This window comes from Acomys minous (assembly GCF_964271855.1).
Source record: "Acomys minous genome assembly, chromosome: 13".
NCBI classification, from domain to species: Eukaryota; Metazoa; Chordata; class Mammalia; order Rodentia; family Muridae; genus Acomys; species Acomys minous.
This window is the reverse complement of record NC_140495.1, coordinates 101,057,100-101,071,123: the sequence shown is the minus strand read 5'-3', so window position 1 is coordinate 101,071,123 and position 14,024 is coordinate 101,057,100. Positions and strand designations below refer to the sequence as shown.

The 14,024-nt window shown below is 40.1% G+C and overlaps 1 protein-coding gene across 1 annotated transcript in view; it reads right to left on the bottom strand.

The window, feature by feature from the left end:
* Positions 1-14,024, bottom strand: part of PCDH15 (protocadherin related 15) — a gene marked incomplete at its 3' end in the record, with an annotated part of 1,334,501 nt that overhangs the window by 65,370 nt on the left and 1,255,107 nt on the right. The gene's annotated exons all lie outside the window — the stretch shown is intronic.

Sequence of the window (14,024 nt, the reverse complement as noted above, 5' to 3'; positions counted from 1 at the left end):
TCTTAAAATCTTAGTGTCGCAGCTGACCCGCCTCTCCTATTGAAGGCTCATCCACAGCGATCAGAGCCTCACCCAGCTCTCCTCACATAAAACATGCTATCATCTGCCTGTCACTTTAAACTATAACAACACATTTGCCTTTCCCGTTTAGACAAAACAAAGCTTTTACTCTGATGTTAACGGTGCCATTTCACCTGTTTTCATGGTTCAGTTCTTTACCATCCCTTTCTAGAATCCTTAACCCCCACCTCATCCTTGAAACACAGCCAGAGCCATGCCTGTCCGACGAGAGCGACAGTTGTAAAGCCAGGCTTTAAAGGAGCTTAGGCTAGGATGGACTGGTCCGTGCTCATACAGGGCTGATGTGTGCATAGCACTGGTGCACACTTCACTGTCAGCTAACACCTGCCCATCACTCAGTTTCCAGTGCTGTGTGTCACCTCACACACACAGTCTCATTATCAGCCCTTTGTTATTTTGCTGGTGAATGAAGGAGGCAAGACTGATCAGGAAACGATACTCATGGAGGTGGATGGTAGCACAGAAAGACCTAAGGGTCTCACTCTTAAGGGTCCACGAAATCCAACATGTCAGAATCCCAGGGATGAAAAATGCACTACAGAGAACAGAAGATGAAGAATAAACCATTCTAAGAATTTTTCCTAGATGCAATAAGGTGATGGAAAGAAAACAACAGGCCCACGTGCCAGAAACTAGGTGCACGTGCTTCTTTCAAAGCTGGTATGCTGAAAAATACTCCTGCAGTGTGGTGTGTGAGAGCTGGCCTCTGGGTGGTGATGGGTGCAGTGTAGTGTGTGAGAGCTGGCCTCTGGGTGGTGATGGGTGCAGTGTGGTGTGTGAGAGCTGGCCTCTGGATGGAGGTGGGTGCAGTGTGGTGTGTGAGAGCTGGCCTCTGGGTGGTGATGGGTGCAGTGTGGTGTGTGAGAGCTGGCCTCTGGGTGGTGGTGGGTGCAGTGTGGTGTGTGAGAGCTGGCCTCTGGGTGGTGGTGGGTGCAGTGTGGTGTGTGAGAGCTGGCCTCTGGGTGGTGATGGGTGCAGTGTGGTGTGTGAGAGCTGGCCTCTGGGTGGTGGTGGGTGCAGTGTGGTGTGTGAGAGCTGGCCTCTGGGTGGTCGTGGGTGCATGATGGTAGAGCTTCATAGGAGGTTCCCAGTAACCCTTTATCTACTTCTGCCATGGAAAGACATAGTACAAAGACTGTTATCTAGGAGCTGGGGGTACTCTCTGCTGAAACCTAAATTGCTAATGACCCGGGCCCAGGAGAAAGAACTCACCTTGTGTGTAAATCCCTTAGGTATAAATGCCAGAATGGACGAGTAAAAACAGAAATACAACACGTGGATCCTAACATTTACTTAATGTTTTACTTTACTCAGGCTTTGTTTGTCTCTATGGTGTCTCATTAGGTACTCCAGGAAGTTGTTGGGCTCGCCGTTCTTGTGGCCCAGCCTCAAGCGCTATGATTCTAGCTGTGTGCCAACGAGTCTGGCTAAGAATGCAGGAACTTTAATGTTCACGGTGGTTTCTGCTTAGATGCCCTCCTCTTCCCTCGCATCATCCTCCCCTTTTCTGAGTGGCTGGGAGAGCAGGTGACAAGGCATGCTCATGAAAGGGAGTTTAATGTGACTCCCTTCCCAGAAAGCAGAAATCTATGCATCTGCCCCCCGCCCCCCATGAAACTGAAGCGAGCGTTGCCCGACTTACACCCTCACATGGACGGCAGGGCGTCAAATGCTCCCCGAGATTCCATCATCAGATGTATCCTCTCATGTGTGGTTGCAGTCTCTATTCAGACACTAGCACTTTGCCCAAGGCAAGAGAAGACAACAGAAATTGTAAGGTCATGTGGTCCTCGACTCTGCCTGAATTGATGGGAAATCAAAAATCTGGGAATCTGAGAGCAACAATGTTCACTGAGGCATGGCGTAGAGCCCTGACGGAGCAATCCTTTTTCAAAAATCTCACTTCAAAATATGCCTCATGTAATTCTAGAAACTAATGGTTCAAGAGAGATTAAAATTTCAAGTAAAATGAATCTCAAAGAAGAAACAAATATCATGAGGATGTTGAGACAAAGGAAAAGTCAAATCCATAACCAGGAAGTCTTTGAATATTTGAATAAGTAGACTCAGATTGTGAAACAAATATAAATTTTAATTAATCAATTAATTGAGGCAGTCTTACTATCTAGGTCTGGCTGTCCCAGAAGTCGCTGATCTAAACTCATAGAGATCCTTCTGCCTCTGCCTTCCTAAATGCTGGGATTCAAGGCATGTACCACTAGGCCCAGCAAATTAATGGCATTTAAAAGCTGTATAAGGAATGGGAAGAGTGGTTGAAGACAAAACATATCTTAGAAATAGAGAAAATAAACCATTACCATAAATTCTCAATATGGGTAAATATTTTTAAAGATATGAATTGTTACAAATACGAAAGGGACCACTTTCTTAAAATTGGAGGAAATTCATACCTATTTTGTTTCAGAAAGACATGAATACATAAATAAAAGCTATAAACCCCATTCCATCATTTCTTAGGTCATAACAAGAAAAGAGCTAAAAATCTTGTTTCAGTGAATGCTTAAAAACTAAAACTGACTCATCGGAATGAATCCTATTTCCCCACGGAGTTAATATGTTACTTTACCAGTTTATTTGTGTAAAAAGGTTCTACGAGGTTCACAACATGGTCCCCAAGAGCAACGGAGGAGACAGATAGCTAGATTGACCCCCTTTTCTGTTTTCTCTTGGTGAAAAGAGGGACGGTGTGCTTAGAGCTGCTTGGAAAGAAGCCAGACTTGGATTTTATAATTCTACTTGCTCTAATTACAATTTAAAATGAAAACTCAGACACAGGCAACCACGTACCCATCTCTGAGACCTCATCTGGAATTTTTAATGTGTACAGGTGCCCAACATTAAGAGACAAACCCCAAATAATTGCCTCAATCATGCAGGAAATAGGTGCGACGCTAATTTTTCTAATGGCCTTGGTAACTATTCCCCTCTGTTGCCTAAATGAATACCACGGATGCAGAAATATTAGTGGGATAATTAGTGGTGTCCTGAGAACTTTCAAACCTATTAAAGTCCAATAATGGGGCCTTAACTTCAGCTCCCCAATTAGACCCATTTCAACCTTCTCCAGCACAGAAATCTTACTTTTCCGGAGACAGAGCAAAAGTGATTTAGAATGTAGGGCCCCTAACTCACGCCTCGCATTCACCCACTGAAGTGGGTGTCAAACTGTGACTAATAGGGGCAAAAAAGAATGGAGCATTGGCTTCTGAGAAATACTCTAACTTTACTTCTGTATTTTTGGAAAACACGAAGAAACTTTCATCTTAAAAGTCCTTCCAGTCCATGTGCCCAGCAGCTGATAAAACACGAATAAAGAAACGCTGAGGAGATTGATCTATTTACAGACCTACTCAAAAATTTTGCAAAAGCTAAAAAAAAAAAAAAAAAAAAAAAAAAGGAAGAAATATTTTAAATAAGGAAAAAAAATCAGCTTAGATTTTTCACAAGAATTTAACCAAAAGTGACTACAGTGGGATATTAAAATGTAATTCTAAGGTTAACATTAAGTAGTTGTAGTTGTGATGGACCTTAGGGCTTCCTTCTCTTCCTGTATTTTCCTTACACAGTAAGAGCAGGGTCATTTACATAAGCTTCATTTGCATAGTGATGTAAAGGGACTTATTTTGGCTCACAAGTTGGGAGGAAGATAATCCATCCTGACAAGGAAAGACAGGAAGGGAGGTGGGAGCACTCAGGTGGGACTCCTCACCTCTTCACCTCTCAAAGGAACCGGAAGTGGGAAGTGGTCAGAAAATGGGACTTGGCTACACAGCTTCAAAGCCCACCCCCACCCCCCCCACAGTGGACCGTGCTGTTGCTGCCTCTTGCAAGAACCACATTTTATTTTATTTTTTTCCTTTTTTTCTCCTTTATTAATTTATTCTTGTTACATCTCAATGGTTATCCCATTCCTTGTATCCTCCCATTCTTCCCTCCCTCCCATTTTCCCCTTACTCCCCTCCCCTATGACTGTTCCTGAGGGGGATTACCTCCCCCTGTATATGCTCATAGGGTATCAAGTCTCTTCTTGGTAACCTGCTGTCCTTCCTCTGAGTGCCACCAGGTCTCCTCCTCCAGGGGACATGGTCAAAGGTGAGGCACCAGAGTATGTGAGAAAGTCATATCCCACTCTCCACCCTACTGTGGAGAATGTTCTGTCCATTGGCTAGATCTGGGTAGGGGTTTAAGGTTTACCGCCTGTATTGTCCTTGGCTGGTGCCTTAGTTTGAGCGGGACCCCTGTGCCCAAATCTGCCTATCATAATGTTCTACTTGTAGGTTTCTAGGAACCTCTAGATCCTTCTACTTTGCCATTCTCCCATGCTTCTCTCATCTAGAGTCCCACTAGAATGTCCTCCCCTCTGTCTCAGTTTCCAAGAACCACATTTTAAAGGTTTCTCCTCTTGAAACAAAGGCACCAGGTAGCCCCCTGGGGATATTTCTCATTCAAACCACACTGTATCTGTATTGAGCTGAGAGTTGTTTCTCAGCATCCTCTTTCTCTGCTTAACCTCAACACCTCATCCATATGAAGAGTCCCCCGGGAAAATACCCTGCATTCTGACTGTGCAGTCTTGTAGCTCTCTTGTGGTCTACCAAGCTTATGATGCCCAATTCAGGGCTCGCATTATTTATTTTTTTCTTTTTTCCCCCCTTCGCAATAGTTAAAAAGCGAGCAAGAAAATGAATAGTAAATTGATTCCAGTTTCCCATGCCAACTTCTTTTCTTATTTTTCTTATTTATGCTTTTCTCATGATGAAGTAATCCAGTGGACACCTACCATTACCACAGAGAGGTCAGCAGCCCAGCAACGGCCATGAATCATCTCACTTGGGGTCATTTAGCTGAGGCTGAATCTTATATCCAACTAAAAACTTCGAACCAGCCACATAGCTACTAACTATGGTTCTCTAATGACCTGCATGTACTGTGTGATCCGGCCTATATCATGTGGCCTACATTTTTTTCCCTAATAATCTGTACTGTTTCTGGTTTTGATATGCTGAATATATTTTTTTTTATATTTAGTTAAAATAGCTATTATCTAATAGGCTAAAGGAATAATGGTTATTCCTGGAATGTAATATGGTATAAATGGGAAGGGAGGGAGGCAAACAGGGAGTGAAGGAAGGAGGGAAGGAGGGAAGGAGGGAAGGAGGGAAGGAGGGAAGGAGGGAAGGAGGAAGAGAGAGATTAAGGTTGATGGAGTTTTTTTTTTCTTGGTTGATGGAGATTTGAATGCTTCTTTCACTCCCTTCAAGAGAACTGTCTTCAGTTGCATATGCCTTTCTGGTGTGTGTGTGTGTGTGTGTGTGTGTGTGTGTGTGTGTGTGTGTGTGTGTGTGTGTGTGTACATTTACTGTATTATGACTCTGACATAATTATGTCTCTATGGAACATATTAAGATTTTTACTTATGCATTTGATGGTAATGTCTTACCTAGTAAGTGGTATTGTGTTTAAATAGGTATAGGAGAAGATTACAGTGGATTATATACTAGTATTGAGAATAGACAGATTTAAGCTCATGTCAATTATTGTCATTAGTTATTTGAAAATTGCCCACTGACTTTCTAGATCTAGGTCCCTTCTGTATAAAATGGGGAACCAGGCCAGACCAATATAGACTGGATCAGAATATGATGTTCACGGGTTTGTTTCTTGGTGTGTAGCACACATGTTAAAGGCACGAATTACAAACTTCAGTTTGCAATGTCTGTAACTGTGAGGACATTGTGACACTTTTCTGGTTTGTTCTTTTCATTGTATAAGTATCACTGTTTAGGGATTTGCATAACACATAATTTCTAAAGAAAGTTTACTTACTGGTTTATCTTAATAATGTTGTATTGCTTGTTGTTTCAAGGGCAAAAATACTTACCTGGAGAGAATTTGCTATGATGTTACCACAAAGGAACCTCGTGCGTCAGTGACTCACAGGGTGGCGTTCCTTGTAAAGCCCTTGCCTCATAGCTTAAGGTCCTGAGTTTGAGCCCCAGCAGCCAATTATAAACAAAACAACAACAAACAGGTGCTGGAACACTTACAAATGCAAATGAAATAGCTTCACATCCCACTATTTAGCAGAATATAATTTTCACGGTTGGTGAATTTGCATCATATTGATGTACTTTTCTCTTAACATACACATGCACATGTATGCACATGTATGTATTTTAAAGCATAGTTACTTTAAAAGATAACCTGTAATCCTAGCTGAGGCAAGAGGATCTCTTGTGAGTTCAAGGCTAGCCTGGTCTACGTAGTAAATTCTAGGACAATCTGGGCTACATATAGAAGCCCTGTATCACAAACAAACAAACAAACAAACAAAAGAAAAAATGGCTGTAATTCTGAATAATAATCAAAGATAAGTATTCTCATGTTTCAGCTTCCATTTTAATAGAAAAATTACGGAAGGACACAGTAAAGCTGAAAGTTAAATTCCTGTGAATTCACTCTGTTGATAATTTACTGCCTATCAATTAAATTAAGTAACACAAAGTCTTATTACATAAATAAAAACTCATTTCTCAGGCTTTTACGAGGGGAAAAAAGGCCACATCAAGACAAATAGAATTCAATTTATAGACCTTTTAGTTTGGAAAATCAATGTAAATGTTCAAAACCATGATGAATCTAAATTGTTGCTTTGACACTAATGATAACCAAAAAAAGCCTTTAGTGTCATGAAAGAGACACTCGTTGTAAAAAAGTTTCAATTTCCAGGCTGAAATTGGACTATCTGTACACAGGACACTAACAATCTGTCTCTTTGGATTACACAATCTGCAACATTTTAATATAAAGACCTTATTCACCCAAAGCAATGGCTATTCAAAATGCCTTTCATTTAAATTGGTTGTATTTCAGAGTGTTTCTCTCTCTAGCCCCCTCCATTTCCTTCTTGGCATCTGTATATCTGGGTATGCAAATGCATATAGCTACAATTATGCACTAAAAATAAATATATTTTTCTGTAACAATGGATTTTACTTTATTGGTCACAAACTAATATTTTCTAAAAGGAAACAGCTGCAAAGCTGAAGTAAAAGTATTATGAAATAATCTTTTGATTGGCAGAAAACACACTACCTGAAATTTGAGTATTTCTTAGTTACATTCAACATACATTGATAAAATTTCTTGGTCAAATCAGGAAAACCCCTATGCAGCAAACAGAAAATAAATACATATGAGAAAGAGCTTCTCTGTTAGAATACATCTGACTTACTAATTTTACCAAATTATGAGACATCCATTCTTTTTTTGACCATAGAGATAATGTAACCATTAAATCATTTATCTTGTTTGTGTGTGTCTGCACATGTGTGTGAATACATGAATGAATGTTTGTGTGTGTGTGTGTGCGCACATGTGTGTGAGTACATGAGTGTATGTATTTGTGTGTACACATATATGTGAGTACACGAGTACATGCGTTTCTGTGTGCACATGTGCATACGTGTATGTATGTATGGGCACATCTGTGTGTGCATTTGTGCATGTGTCTGTTCATGCATATATACGCATATATGTATGTATATGTGTATATATGACTATAAATGTGCCATGATGTATGTATGTGTGTGTGTGTGTGTGTGTGTGTGTATGAGAAGAACAGTTGCTCTAGTTATTTCTCCCTTCATACTATGTGGCATCCTGCACATGCCATTCCTGAGCCATAGAAGATGCAGGAAAGAACCAAACAGGCAGCTGGGAAGAACTTACACTTGACATCAAGACAGAAATGCAGTTTGCTAATACACAGAACTGACAGGGTTATGAGACGGGCTGAAGATGACTGCCAGGTGCCTGATTTCACAGTGAGACAACTCTTGCACTGGACTGACAGATTTTATTAGAAGGTACTATCGTGTGTGTGTGTGTGTGTGTGTGTGTGTGTGTGTGTGTGTGTGTGTGTGTTTCAGTTGGTAAAGCTTTTGCCGTCAGAATAAGAGGACTGAATTGGATCCCAAGCTCACATATAAAATGGTACACACATCTGTGACCCCAGTACTGGAGACGCAGAGACAAGAGGGTCCCTTTTATCTCACTGGCCAGAGAGTTTAGCCTAATTGTTGAATTCAGGTTCAGGAAGAAATTGTCTCTAAAAATAAAGTGGAGAGAAATTGAGCAAGACAACCAATGTTGACCTCAGGTTACCACACACTCATATACATGCACGACCCCCAACACACACACACACACACACATGCACGCACACACACGCACATGATCTAATACTGCTGAATCACTATTTTCTTGTCTATGCACACTATTGGAATCTAGTGTGAACCTGGATCAGACAAGTAGTCTTTTTATGTCTTCTTTTAAAGACAGAGCAGGACTTAAGTGTAGCAGGAAACGAATTGTGAGTAACCTTGTCTGCAATGCAGCTCCAGTAGATGAACTGTAGGCTGGTAATTCCACCTCCTAGTGGCGTGTACTGCCAAGGGGACACTCATCAACCTGGGTGAGATGTGGGATCCCTGCATACTTCTGCTTTTCTCATTAGATGTCTCTGATTTGCTTGATGATTATTCGTAAACATACAATTAATATGCATGGGAGGTGGCAGGAAATATTCCATGGGGACTCATTAGTGAGATAAAGGACAGTTTTGTTTTCCAGGGTTTATAGATAATTCATTTTATGATCATGAAAGAAAAATTTTCTGTTGTTCAGGACCTTCTATTATACTTTTACTGTGGGGGAAAAAACAACAACAACAACAAAGGCAGCTTTTTCTCCCACACATCTATAAGGGAAAACGAATTCTTAAAATTCTTAAAATGATTCTATTTTCTGCCTTAGAATTGTTTGATAAAGTTTTTAGATTGTCCAGGATATATCCACCCCTTTTGCATCCACCCAGAGGTCCCCTCGCACCCCCCCCCCCCACCATTCCACTCCATACCCAGACTTCTTCCCAGGTCTCCTCCAGGGTGTAGCCTGCTGGGTATCCCTGCCCTCCTTCCCCATCCATTTTCCTCAATCCACCAGCTTTAGCCTGGACCTCACAACGAGTCGACCAGCCTAGTCTGGCCTTCCTCTGCCTTCGCTGCAAAGGAGCTCTGGTCTTTGGCCAGGATCCTCTCCGCCTAGCTGCCAAGCCACAGGGCTTTCCCGTATCTCCCATATAATATCTACCTTTTCTACTGAGACTTATCTACCCCTATAATTAAGGCTTGGAACATGAAGCAGATGCTGAATACCAGCCCAGTCCACTCTGTCCACTGGATTCATTCCACCCAAGACATTTCCAACCTATAGACCCAACACAGATCCCCCTACATCTTTTTTCCTTGCCCAACACCCTGTATTTATAATAAACTCAGAACCAACAAAAGAAATCTACTCAATGCTCTAACCAAAAGTTAGAGACAGACTAGATGGATGAAGAAACAATCCCTACCTGCCTGATGCTTACAAGAAACACATCTTGCTTTTAAAGATAGGTACTCCCTTGGAGTAAAAGGATGGACACAAGTACTCCAACCAAATGGGACCGACAAGCAACCAGCCACCTCTATACTAATATCCAACAAAACAGACTTCATTCTAAAACTAATCAGAAGAAATAAAGAGGAATACTTCATTCTAACCAAGGAACAGTTAACCAAGAAGACATTACTATCCTAAACATATATGCACCAAACTCTGGGATGCCCAATAAAATGAAACAGAAATGACAACAACAACAACAACAACAACAACCACCCCTAAATCTTACTACAGGATTTAAAGACACAGGTCAACATCAATCCATCAAGAGTAGGTGATTTCAATACCTACTTTCTCTAACAATCAGTAAATCTGGACCAAAAGCTAAAGAGAAACATAAAAATTAATTGACATAATACATCAAACGTAATTAACAGATATCTATAGAACTTTCTACTCAAATATCAAAGAACACACATTCTATTTAATAACACATGGGATCTTTTCTAAAAACAGACCATGTCCAGGGATATAAAACATATCTTTACAAATTCAAAAAGATCGAAATAATTTCCTGTATCCCATCTGACCACAATGTAATAAAGCTTAAAATTGGCAGGGGGAAAAAACCTCTAGAAAATAAGCAAACCTGTGAAGTCTAAATAACTCATTATTTAATGATGAATGGGTCAAAGAAGATAGTTTAAAAACTTCCTAGAACTAAATGAAAATGTAAATACAACAAAACCTCTGGGACACATTAAGAGAAATGTCTAGCTCTAAGAGCTTACATTTAAAAAAAAAACAGAAAGAGCACAGACAGAGAAATACCTCAGTAATGATGCAACCCAAAAAGTTGGGGAGGGGGAAGAGAAACAAACCAAGTCCAAACCCATCCAATGGCCAGAAATAATAAAATATCATAGCAGTAATGAACAAAATAGAAAAAAAAAACACAAAGAATCAACAAATCTAAGAATTGGTTCTTTGAGAAGATAAACTTGACAGACACTTTACCCATCTAATAAGAAGAAAGAAAAACCTCAATATTAACAGAATCAGAAGTGATCAGGTAAACATTGCAATAGATATTGAAGAAATTCACAATATTATAAGGGACTACATCAAAACTCTGTACTTTATTAAGATAGAAAATCTTAAAGAAGTGGGTGTGTTTCTAAATGCAGCCAAACCATCAAAGTTAAGCCAAGAAGAAGTCAATGACTTAAATAGACTCATCACAAATAAGGAGATTGAAATAGTGAAGAGCCTTCCACCTAAAACAGGCCCAGGACCAGACGAATTCAGAGCAGAATTCTACCAGACTTTGAAAGAAGATGTGTAGCCAGTCCTTCTTGGAGAGAGAGGGGGGTGGAGGGAAGAAGAAGAAGAAGAAGAAGAAGAAGAAGAAGAAGAAGAAGAAGAAGAAGAAGACGAAGAAGAAGAAGAAGAAGAAGAAGAAGAAGAAGAAGAAGAAGAAGAAGAAGAAGAAGAAGAAGAAGAAGGGAGAGGGAGGGAGAGGGGGAGGGAGGGAGGGAGAGGGGGAGGGAGGGAGGGAGGGAGGGAGAGACAACAATCCAATATCATTAATATCTAAACCAGGTTAAAAGAACAACAGCAGCAGCAGCAGAAACAACAACATAAAACTACAGGCTGATATCTCCGGTGAACGCAGATTAAAAAGTAATCAATAAAATACTTGCAAATAGAATACAGACATATGTTGGAGGTCAGTCTGAAATACCTTGATGCTAATTACTGTTTGTTGTCTTTGTGCCCCAAGGTTGCTATGTAACTGTGTCTCAAGAACTTATACCTGTTTGACCAATAAAAAGCCATCACACCTGGGCAGAGAGCAAATGGGATAGGTGTGGGGAAGGTTCCCAGGCTTTGAGGAGAGAGAATATGTAGGCACGGAGGAGAGACTGGAGGAGAAGAGTTGGATTAAGGAGGCTGGAACCATGGGTGAGGGCAGGAAGAAGCAAGAAGCACATGGCTGGCATAAATGGAGATTTGGCCCAGATGATGATAATTAGCAAGTATTTGGGATTATGGATGGGAAGTAGCTCGCTAGAAATTAATAGAAGCAGATGGCATGGGATTGAGACAGGGTATGGGATACCTGCCCTAATATGGGAAGTAGTTTAGGGGATTAATATCTGCCCTGCCACAGGTTACTAAGGCTATTTTAAAATATAACAGGTGTCTGTGTCTTGATTAATTGCTAGTGGGTTAGAAAATACCTCCAAAATAATAACTCTAGGCTTGATAATAAACATTAGTAGGCCATACTAATAAATTAACCTCCACAGACATACATCGTAAAGATTGTATACCACTACCAAGTTATCTTTACCCTTGAAATGCAAGGATGGTTCAACATACACAAGTAGTTAAATGTAATAAACCACACAAATGGATTTTAAGACAAAAATAGCATGGTCATCTCAATAAATAAAGAAAAAGCCTTTGATAAAATCCAACATGCCTTTATGATGAAAGGCCTAGAGAATGTAGGGCTAAGGGCAGTATATCCCAACACAAGACAAGTTTTCTATGATAATCCTACACCTAACATCATCCTAAATGGAGAAATCTTAAAGCAATCTCACTGAAGCTAAGAATGGGACAGGGATGCCCATTATCCCTAATCCTTTTCAACTTTGTACTTGAAGTCCTGTCTAGAACAATAAGGTAATTAAAGGGGTACAAGTAGAGAAAGAAGTCAAACAATGCCTATCTGCAGACAATATATTGTATAATAGATTCCCAGAACTTTACCAGGGAGCTTTTAGAAATAATAAATTCAATATGTGGCAGGATACAGAATCTACTTGTGTAAACCAAAAGCTTTTTTTAAAAATACATCAACAAGAAACACAGAGAAGAGATCATGGACACACTCCCATTTACAATGGCCTCAAACAACCACCACCACCACCACTACCACCACCACCATCACCACCACCACAACAACAACAACAACACCCAACCTAGGAATAAACCTAATCCAGAATGTGAAGAATGACCATAGCGAAACTTTAAACCTCTGAAGAAAGAGATAGAGAAAGACATCAGAGAGTGGAAAGGCATCCTATGCTCATGGATTGGTGAGCATTAATATTAATATTAACCATTAATTAAAATTAATTAATATTGTGAAAATGATCATTCTGCAAAAGATACTTACAGATTAAATGCAACACCAATCAAAATCAGTTTTATTGTTTGGATAAACAGAAAACATATCATGAAATTCATATGGAATAATAAAAGACCCAGGTAATCAAAATAATCCTGAGCAAAAAGAACAGTGCTAGAGGGATTACAATTCCAGATCTTAAGCCACATTATGGAGCAATAGTAATAAAAATATATGATACTGGCCCACACACAAAAAAAGATAGGTAGACCAATGGAATAAAATTGAAGACCCAAATGTGAACACATGTAACTTCATCCACTTAATATGTGCCAAAGGTGACAAAGACATACACTGTATTAAATAGCGCATCTTCAACAAATTATCTTGAGGACTGGATGTCAACACACAATAGGATGAAAATGGAGCTGTATTTATCACCTTGTACAAAAACTAACTCCTGATGGATCAAAAGCCTAACTGTAAAATCTGAAACACTGAAAATTCAAGTGTTTCAAGAAGAAAACATAGGCAGTTGCCCAGGTGACAAACATATCAGAAAGGGATTCCTGAATAGGAAGGACTCCATTAGTCAAATTTAAAAGGCCAACAGTTGACAAGTGTGACTCATGAAGCTACAACGCTTCTGCGCTCTTAAAGAAACAACCATTTGATATTCCTCTGTTGAGAATTCTCTGTTTAGTTCCATGCCCCATTTCTCAATTGGGTTATTTGGTTTGGTGGTGTTTAATTTCTTGAGTTCTTTATATATTTTGGATATTAGACCTTTGTGGACAGAACACTCTCCACAGTAGAGTGGAGAGTGGGATATGACTTTCTCACATACTCTGGTGCCTCACCTTTGACCATGTCCCCTGGAGGGGGAGACCTGGTGGCACTCAGAGGAAGGACAGCAGGTTACCAAGAAGAGACTTGATACCCTATGAACATATACAGGGGGAGGTAATCCCCCTCAGGAACAGTCATAGGGGAGGAGAATAAGGAGAAAATGGGAGGGAGGGAAGAATGGGAGGATACAGGGGATGGGATAACCATTGAGATGTAACAAGAATAAATTAATAAAGGAGAGAAAAAAAAAAAAGAAACAACCAACCTGGTGAAGTGCAGGCCACACAGTGGGAGAGGGTCTTCCCCAGCTATCTACTGACAGATGATTAATATTCAGAATACATGAAGAACTCAAAGAACAAAGAGTTAAAAAAAAAGCCATTCCAAAAATGAACCTGTGATTTGAATAGAGAGTTCTCAAAAGAAGGAAAAAAAATGCCAAATTCATATCTCAGAGAAGTTTTCATCTTCCTTAGCAATTAGA